Below are 9601 nucleotides of genomic sequence, written 5' to 3'. Positions count from 1 at the left end.
GGTCCACGGTTCGTGGGGGTAGGTATTGTGCGTTTTCTTGGAAGATTACTTGAACGAAGTTGGTGGTGCCTTGAAAAGAGGTTATAAAACGGGTATAAATAAAAGTAAAACAACGGCAATGAAGTGTGGTCTAAATAAGTCCGATGATGCTGTGGGAATTAGATTAGTAAATCAGACTCTGGAAGTTACACACTAGCGTTCCTGTGTAGACAGCGAAGTAATGACGACGATAGAAGTGAAGAAGTTACGAAAGGCAGTTGAAAGAAAGTCTTATCTGAAAAAGTGAACCACGTGAATTTTGAATACAAAATTAAAAACTAAACCAAGGCCTCCCGAACAGGCCATGAAGGCCCAACGGCATCGACCGGCCGCCGTGTCATCCTCAGATCACAGGCGTCACTGGATGCGAATATGGAGGGGCATGTGGTGAGCACACCACTCTCCCGGCCGTATGTCAGTTTCCGAGACCGGAGACGCTACTTCTCAATCAAGTAGCTCCTCAGTTTGCCTCACAAGAGCTGAGTGCACCCCGCTTGCCAACAGCGCTCGGCAGACCGGATGGTCACCCATCCAAGTGCTAGCCCAGCCCAACAGCGCTTAACTTCGGTGATCTGACGGGAACCGGTGTTACCATTGCGGCAAGGCCGTTGGCCGAATACAAAATTAACTAATACTAAAAAGAAAAAACATTTTCCTTTTCATGTTCTGGCAAACACCGACGGAAAATTCGGTTAATGTTAAAATTAACTGTTACGAAAGACTTTTCTGGAATTGTTTGTCAGGAGTGTAGCTTAATACGAACGTTAAGGGCGCACGAGAAACCGTGCATACAAAAGGAATATACAAAACTGTCCAAAGACTGCGGAGAACTGGTCAAACGAACCTTCCACCTGAAGACTTAACAAAAATAACTTTTGGATAAATGTTTCTCGGTTTTGAAAAATCTTGAAGATCGTGTTACAAACCTTTCGTAAAAGACATTTTGCTGTCAAAAAAAACATGACAAGCTGCTAAAGCTTGTTATTTTTGCTGCTCTACAATTAGTTTCAAATAGTATACTTGGAAGAAGAGACAGCATTGGTCGTATATTTTTGTATATTATCGCAAAATCGATTTTCGGTCACTTAGTGACCATCTTCAGCGCTGTAATATATAACTTAAATTAGTAAGCACTGGTGTCAATAAGCTTACGGCGATCACATCTATGTGACACCAGTGCTTACTAATTTAAGTTATATATTACAGCGCTGAAGATGGTATGTGATCGCCGTAAGCTTATTGACACCAGTGCTTACTAATTTAAGTTATATATTACAGCGCTGAAGATGGTCACTAAATGACCGTAAACCGATTTTGCGATAATAAACAAAAATATACGACCAATGCTGTCTCTTCTTCCAAGTATACCCATTATCTGGTCGTAGTGCACAGGACACTATGGAGTCGCCAATCAATAAAGTTTCAAATGGGTTTTCTTTCAGTGTCAGATTTCTTTGTCGCCATACTCAGAAATTAACTTTTGTACTAACAGAGCGTCTGGTACTTTCATATGTAGGTCGGAATACGACACGGAGACGTCACAAAGTCACGGAACTTCCTTGTGCCACCAGAGATTATGTCGATGTTCTTGATGGGTCAACATTAGTAGCGATGCTGATTCCGTTAGACGTTAGGTAACGCAGCTTGTTTCTCCGTAGTATTTCAACACCGAATGCCTGTTTCCACGCACTTGTAAGGGTACCGTTGCTCTCCCGATTAAGGCTGTTGTTGCACATTCTGATATGAGTGGCTTCTTTGATGACAGAATCCCTGTAAGTACGCGCAGGTGGTAAGATTTTCCCTCCATCGAATATAATCGTTGTTTGTGGAGCTACTTTCGCTAACAGCAGATCTGTCAAATTCGTGATATTGAAAGTGGCGTTATCGCCAGTTCTGAAAGCGTGCATGCAGACTGACGGTTGAAACTGCTACTGCATTCACAAGAAATTTAACAAATTCTGGGAACACTCTGACCAAGGATTTCTTCTATTGGTCGTAGCCTCCCTCCATTTTTCTTGAGTGGCTGAAAAACTGATCGAATATGTTGTTTGCCCAGGGCTCTATTTTACTTGACTTGTTGAATAAACAGTCTTCCACTCAGACTATTAGAGTCTTTTATTGGGACGTCACGACCAGTTTCGCATTCTCAAAATGCATTATCAGGTGCTCTGTACACTGAAGGGATAACATATTTAGTCTTCGAAATAACCATCTTTTTAAAAGAAAAAAATGTAAACACATTTCTGAAAAGCGATCATAGTCACTTAAGGACTATTATTACTTACATTATCTTTCAAGGCACTGTAGCATGCAGCAAAAACAGTATAGCTAAGTTCTATTGCTCAAAGCCGAAGCAATAAAAATAAGTAACTCGCTGTAAAGCGGCAGTCCAAGTTAAAATGAGTGGGTCCGAACTACCGCTTTACAGCGAGTTACTTATATTTATTGCTTTGGCCTTGAACAATAGTATTTAGCTATAACTACTTTTCCTGTTTGCAAAAATGATTAAAAAGATAATGTCAATATGCTATCCTTAGAATCCTTGTGTGGCTATGATCACTTATTTCCAAAACTGTTTTTAAATTTAAGAAAAAAATTGTTTATTGCGAACAGTAAATATGTTATTTCTCCAGTGTGCAGATCGCCTGAGCGGAAGACTTTTTATTCAACAGGCAGAATTTTGGCTGCGGCCGATCTCATTTTAAAGTTAGGTGTATTTTATTTGATGTAGCCCCGAAGAAAGTAAGGAGAGCTGTAAGATGATGACCCTCGGGTATTATGTCCACGTTTCCGTTTCTTAGAAATGCTTTTCTTAATATCTCGTCCACTATAGCGTTTCTTCCGCAACGCCTTTTTCAATACCTGATCTCGGAATCCGGGAGGTCTTTTTCGCAGTCTTACCTCTAAGTATTAGCCTTATTAAAACTGCTCTCTTTTGGGTTTGCTGACGAAAGCGTTGCACACGGAGATGCAAGTCAGTCTGAGATGGTTTGCGGTAGAACAAAGTGACGAAGCAGGATATCTGATTTTCGTTCCGTAAAACGTCTAAAAATTATAATTTTTCTTCTCTGTCCATCCCGCAGGTGAAATTCATGTTAGTGTGCATAATATTCATATGATCTACGAACTATCGGTAGTTTCGTAACTGTAAAGTCTCCAGTATGGCTGTTAGTAATATAATATAATCTCCTGCAGTTGACGATAGAGGAAGTCGTTGAAACTAAAATATGCAACACAATCTGACGTGGTTAGATAACTGAGAAATTTTTCAGAAAGCGATCAGCCATGAAGAGTCTGAATTTTATTTGCAGATCTGTTTGAACTAAAGAATAGTCATCATCAGTGTTAAAACAGTACCAAGTCAAAGACTCAGTAAAGTAACAATGCTTACAATGTATGGCTGTGTGACACTGTTTGTAAGCATTGCTACTCAAATGGTTCAAATGGCTCTGAGCACTATGGGACTTAACTTCTGAGGTCATCAGTCTCCTAGAACTTAGAACTACTTAAACCTAACTAACATAAGGCCACCACACACATCCATGCCAGAGGCAGGATTAGAACCTGCGACCGTAGCGAAGCATTGTTACTGTTTCGGCGTGACGACAAGCGCCGGCACGACGCTGAATAACGGAAGACGACGCCAGCCAGTAGTACGCTGACAAGGACGACACCAAGACAGGAGCGGCATCTAGCCCAAGAGAATTTTAAGCGCCGCTGCACCTAGTCGCAGAGTGGAAGACGAGCGATCATACAAAGGCTATAGCACTGACTTATGAACTGTTGCGTTTTGCTTGCATTGAACTTGTATATATCGAAGGACATTGATTATTTGCATTTCGCTATTTGCTTGCGACACCTCTTTGTGAATACGCAAAGTTAAGAACTGTCAATTTAATTTACTGTAATAAACTCAATTAATACGATTTGCTTGAATTATTGTCTAGCTTCCCGAGGAAACAGCTTCGTAGGCACCCTATATTAGACGAGTTTGCAGGCTATTACAGTTACTTTACTGATTATTTGTCCTTTGTACTGTTTTTACACATATGATAACTGAAACTTCCTGGCAGATTAAAACTGTGTGCCGGAACGAGACTCGAACTCGGAACCTTTGCCTTTCGCGGGCAAGTGCTCTACCAACTGAGCTACCCAAGCACGACTCACGACCCGTCCTCACAGCTTAAATTCCGCCAGTACCTCGTCTCCTACCTTCCAAACTTCTCAGAAGCTCTCCTGCATACCTTGCAAAATTAGCACTCCCGAAAGAAAGGATGTTGCGGAGACATGGCTTAGCCAGGAAATTTCATTCTGGAAACATCCCCTAGGCTGTGGCTAAGCCATGTCTCCGCAATATCCTTTCTTCCGAGAGTGCTAGTTCTGCAAGGTATGCAGGAGAGCTTCTGCGAAGTTTGGAAGGTAGGAGACGAGGTACTGGCGGAATTAAAGCTGTGAGGACGGGTCGTGAGTCGTGTTTGGGTAGCTCAGTTGGTTTGCATCGCTGTGGAGGACGTCTGGCTCCTGGGAAGACATATGGTAGCTTACTACCTCCGTGTGACCCCGCAACATATTACACCTGCTTCCTTCCTACATCCAGAGAGTGACTACTTTCCGGCGACTAAATCACAGTCGATCATCTGGGTCAAAGGTTGGGCGATCGCGTACCTCTATGGGGATGCTGCCAAGTCGTGACTTGACTTTTGGTATTTCTTGCAGCAAGCCCACAATGAGGTTCGTAGATGGTCACACTATCGGAAAACCTTTGCCAACTATCTTCCAGCAGTCTTCCTGGACCCACCACGCAGCTGTGATGTGCCGGGTGCAGTCGGTGTGCAACATTTGACAGCTGATAATGAACCTTACGCTTCTCTCACCGCTCAATATGCAATGCACATACTATACCATGAAATGATCTACATGGTCCTTTTAACAGAGTGATCTTTATTGAAAATAAATAAATAATAAAAAAAAACATTCCTGTTCCTTTAAATTTGTGACTGGCAAAAAAAGAAAGTTGGTAGAGCAGTTGTCCGCGAAAGGCAAAGGTCCCGAGTTCGAGACTCGGTCCGGCACACAGTTTTAATCTGCAAGGAAGTTTCATATCAGTGCACACTCCGCTGCAGAGTGAAAATTTCATTCTGGACATGTAACTATTCTGTAGTTAAAATCGGCCTGCAATAAAATTCAGATTGTTCAAGGCTGATTACTTGCTTCCTTCCTGAAAATCCAACTGTCGCTGGACAAGGGATCTTGCGGATTCCAGTATATATGAGAAACTTTTGACCACGAATGTCCCCGCGAGGAACTACGTTCTCTTACAAACAACTTTTCCCGGCCAGAATCCTCGACTCCGTCACCTCTTTAACGTACGCCCGTTTCTGCCCGAAATTCCTCGTATTTGTCCGACACAAGTGGCAGCGCAGCGCCGTTGACGGTGGCCATGTTTTTTCACACCCTGCGTGGACGCGGCGTGGGGCAGCTGAGGCCCGCCGCGCGGCTCCTGGGCCGGGCGGCAGCTGCGCCGGCAGCAGCTGGGGGCGACCCGCGGCCGCGGGCCACCTGCACCCCTCCCCTCCCACCGGCCACCCCCTGGGCTGCACCCCCTCCCCCAGCCACCCGCCGACCGCTCTCATCCGGCTCCAGATCGATGTACAAACACTGCCGCGACTGCGGCTCGCAGCCAGCGCTGCCACGAAGTCGCGGAGCCTCCGTAGCGACAAAATCCTTCATTACTCACGCGGCCTGCTTTGCGATCATGCTGATGTAGCTCGACTGTCAAAATTAGGTGTATATCTACATCTACAACTACACCCACACGGTTACTCTGCAATTCACACTGAGTGCCTGGCAGGGGGTCATCGAACAATTTTCATATTACAGGGTGTCCGAAAAGTCTTTCCCTGATTACATAAATTGATAACTCAGGGTAGAAGTAAGATACAAATATGAAACTTGTGTCGAATTGTTTACGACTATCAAAGTTTTTTTCTGTTTTAAGTTTGCGCTACGTGAGTAGTGGATGTGGTGCAGTGCCCAAGAAGCCATGTTAACCAGTCAGGAGAAGGCGCAGTGTTTCCTGTGGTACCATGAGACACGATCACCAACCACAGTGCAGAGACACTTCCAGACAACATTAGGAAGGAATCCACCTGATGTCAAGAGCATTAAAGCCTGGTATGAGAAGTTCCAGAACACAGGATCGGTTGCTGACCTTCTGAGGTCTGGTCGACCAAGAACCTCAGCAGACAGGGTGGAAGCTGTAAGGCAGTCTTTTCTGCGAAGTCTGAAGAAATTGATGCGCAGGGCCTCACGTGAATTACAGATGCCAAAAAGCTCTCTCCTTGACATTTTACACACACGTTTATTGTTTCGTGCATACAAAGTGCAAATCGTTCAGGCCTTGTTGCCCAATGACAGTGCACTTCGATATGACTTTGCGGTCGAAATGCTATCACGTATTGAAGACGATGATGGTTATCTCAGACAAATTGCCTTTTCCGACGAAGCGACCTTTTTTGTCAGTGGAGTAGTGAATCGCCGTAATGTGCGCATTTGGGGTTCACAACCCCCTGGCGAGGTCATGGAGTGCACCAGAGGCAGTCCAAAGGTGAATGTTTGGTGCGCGCTACTGCACGATCGAATTATCGGACCATTCTTCTTCGCTGAGGCTACCATCACATCTGCAGTGTATCTGGACTTGTTGCAACTGTACTCGTATGCTGTTCCTCAGCTGCTTCAGTATCACCCCGATGTCTTGTTTCAGCAAGACGGTGCACCACCTCATTGGGGTTTGGACGTCCGTGCATATCTCGATATGACCTTTCTTGGGCGATGGATTGGTCGTGATGGGCCAACGGTCTGGCCTCCACACTCTCCTGACATAACTCCATTAGACTTCTTTTTATGGGGTTATGTCAAGGACGAGTTCTACCGAACACGTGTACCATATCTTGAAACCCTGCTGCAACGGATAACCACAGTCGTTGAATCGCTCCCTCCAGTGATGTTGGCTAATGTGTAGACGGAAATTGAATATCGCCTAGATGCGCTACGTGCTACCAAGGGTGCTCATGTGGAAGTTTACTGATGTGTGGAAAATCTTTGATAGTTTGTAAACAATTAGACACCAGTTTCATATTTGTATCTTACTTCTCGCCTGAGTTATCTATTTATGTAATCAGGGAAAGACTTTTCGGACACCCTGTACTTCTCTACCATTCCACTCTCTAATGGCACGTGGGAAAAAGGAACACCTAAATCTTTCCGTTCGAGCTCCGATTTCCCTTATTTTATTATGATGATCATTTCTTCCTACGTAGGTGGGTGTCAACAAAATATTTACGCATTCGGAAGAGAAAGTTGGGGATTGAAATTTCGTGAATAGATCTCGCCGCAAAGAAAACCGCCTTTGTTTCAGTGACTGCCACCCCAACTCGCGTATCATATCAGTGACACTCTCACCCCTATTGCGCGATAACACGAAACGGGCTGCCCTTCTTTGGACTTTTTCGATGTCCTCCGTCAATCCTACCTGGTAAGAATCCCGCACCGCGCAGCAATATTCCAGCAGAGGACGGACAAGTGTAATGTAGGCTGTCTCTTTAGTGGGTTTGTCGCTTCTTCTAACTGTTCTGTCAAAAAAGCGCAATCTTTGTTTCGCCTTCCCCACAATATTATCTATGTGCTCTTTCCAATTTAAGTTGCTCGTAATTGTAATTCCTAGGTATATAGTCGAATTGACAGCCCTTAGATTTGTGCGATTTATCGTAAACCCAAAATTTATCGGATTTCTTTTAGTACCCATGTGGATGACCTCGCACTTTTCTTTGTTTAGTGCCAATGACACTTTTCGCACCATACAGAAATTCTCTCTAGATCATTTTGTAATTGGAATTGATCGTCTGATGATTTTACTAGACGGCAAATTACAGTCTCATCTGCAAACAATCTAAGGGGGCTGCTCAGATCATCACCTAGATCATTTATGTAAATCAGGAACAGCAGAGCGCCTATGACACTACCTTGCGGAGCGCCAGATATCACCTCTGTTCTTCTCGATGGTTTACCGTCTATCACTACGAACTGTGATCTCACTGAGAGGAAATCACGAATCCAGTCACACAACTGAGACGATACTCCGTATGCAGGCAATTTGATTAATAGTCGCTTGTGAGGAACGGTATCAAAAACCTTCTGGAAATCTAGGAATATGGAATCGATCTGAGATCCCTTGTCGACAGCACTCATTACTTCATGGGAATAAAGATCTAGCTGTCTTCCACAAGAACGATATTTTCTGAATCCTTGTTGGTTATGTATCAGTAAGTCATTTTCTTCAAGGTGATTCATAATGTTCGAGTACAGTATATGCTCCAAAATCCTACTGCAAACTGAGGTCAGTGATATGGGTCTGTAATTCAATGGGTTACTCCTATTTCCTTTCTTGATTATTGGTGTGACCTGTGCTGCTTTCCAGTCTTTAGGAACAGACCTTTCGTCAAGTGAGCGGTTGTATATGATTGCTAAGAAAGGCGCTGTTGTGTCTGCATACTCTGAAAGGAACCTGATTGGTATACCATCTGGACCGGAAGACTTGCCTTTCTTATGTGATTTGAGTTGTTTCGCAACACCTAAGATATCTACTTTTATATAACTCATGCTAGCAGCTGTCCTGGTTTCGAATTCTGGAATATTTACTTCATCTTCTTTCGTGAAGGAATTACGGAAAACTGTATTTAGTGACTCCGCTTTAGTGCCATCATCATCGGTAACATTTCCATCGCTATCGCGCAGTGACGGTATTGACTGTTTTTTGTGATTGGTGTACTTTACATACGACTAGGATCTATTTGAGTTTTCTACCATATTTTGAGACGATGTTTCATTGTGGAAACTATTAAAAGCATCTCGCATTGACGTTCACACTAAATTTCGAGCTTTCGTGAAACATAGCCAGTCTTGGGGATTTTGCGTTCTTCTGAATTTGTCATCCTTTTTTCGTTGCTTCTGCCTCCCCCCCCCCCCCCCTCGCCCTTCTATTCAACATGGCTATGGAAAAAATTGTGAGGACATGGAATAGGAAATAAAGGGAATTTAACTCGGGATAAAAAAAGAGCAGAGAATCTTGCTACTCTAACCAACAATACAGAAGAAGCCCGACTTTCAGTGGAGAAGCTTCACGAAATCTCACAGAAAACTGGCCTACAAATCTCCTACGAGAACACTCAGTACATGGAAAACAAGGCTGCAGATAATCTCCCTATTAGAACTCAGTACAGGGAAAGTGGCACAAGTTGCGCACATCAGATATCTAGGAGAGATAATCCAACCATCAGGACTTAACTCCACAGCGAACCAAGAAAGAAACTCCAAATTGCAGAAAGCATATAAGCTCATTTGGAATCTCTACAATAAAAACTCCTGTCAATACAAAACTAACGCATTACAACACAATGGTTCTAACAGAAGCACTCTAAGCTGTAGGAACTACAGCGATTCATGGTCACACCAAAATCAAAGAGATTGAAAAACGAGAAAGAAAAATTCCGGGGAAAGTATATGG

The 9601-nt window shown here is 43.7% G+C and overlaps 1 pseudogene; it reads right to left on the bottom strand.

Annotated features, from left to right (window-relative positions):
* Positions 1–534: 534 nt before the first annotated feature.
* Positions 535–652, bottom strand: LOC126485279 (5S ribosomal RNA; annotated as a pseudogene).
* Between the last annotated feature and the right edge of the window lie 8949 nt (positions 653–9601).

Source organism: Schistocerca serialis, chromosome 6 (assembly GCF_023864345.2).
Source record: "Schistocerca serialis cubense isolate TAMUIC-IGC-003099 chromosome 6, iqSchSeri2.2, whole genome shotgun sequence".
In the NCBI taxonomy this organism is placed as follows: Eukaryota; Metazoa; Arthropoda; class Insecta; order Orthoptera; family Acrididae; genus Schistocerca; species Schistocerca serialis.
This window is presented reverse-complemented; position numbering and strand designations above follow the sequence as displayed.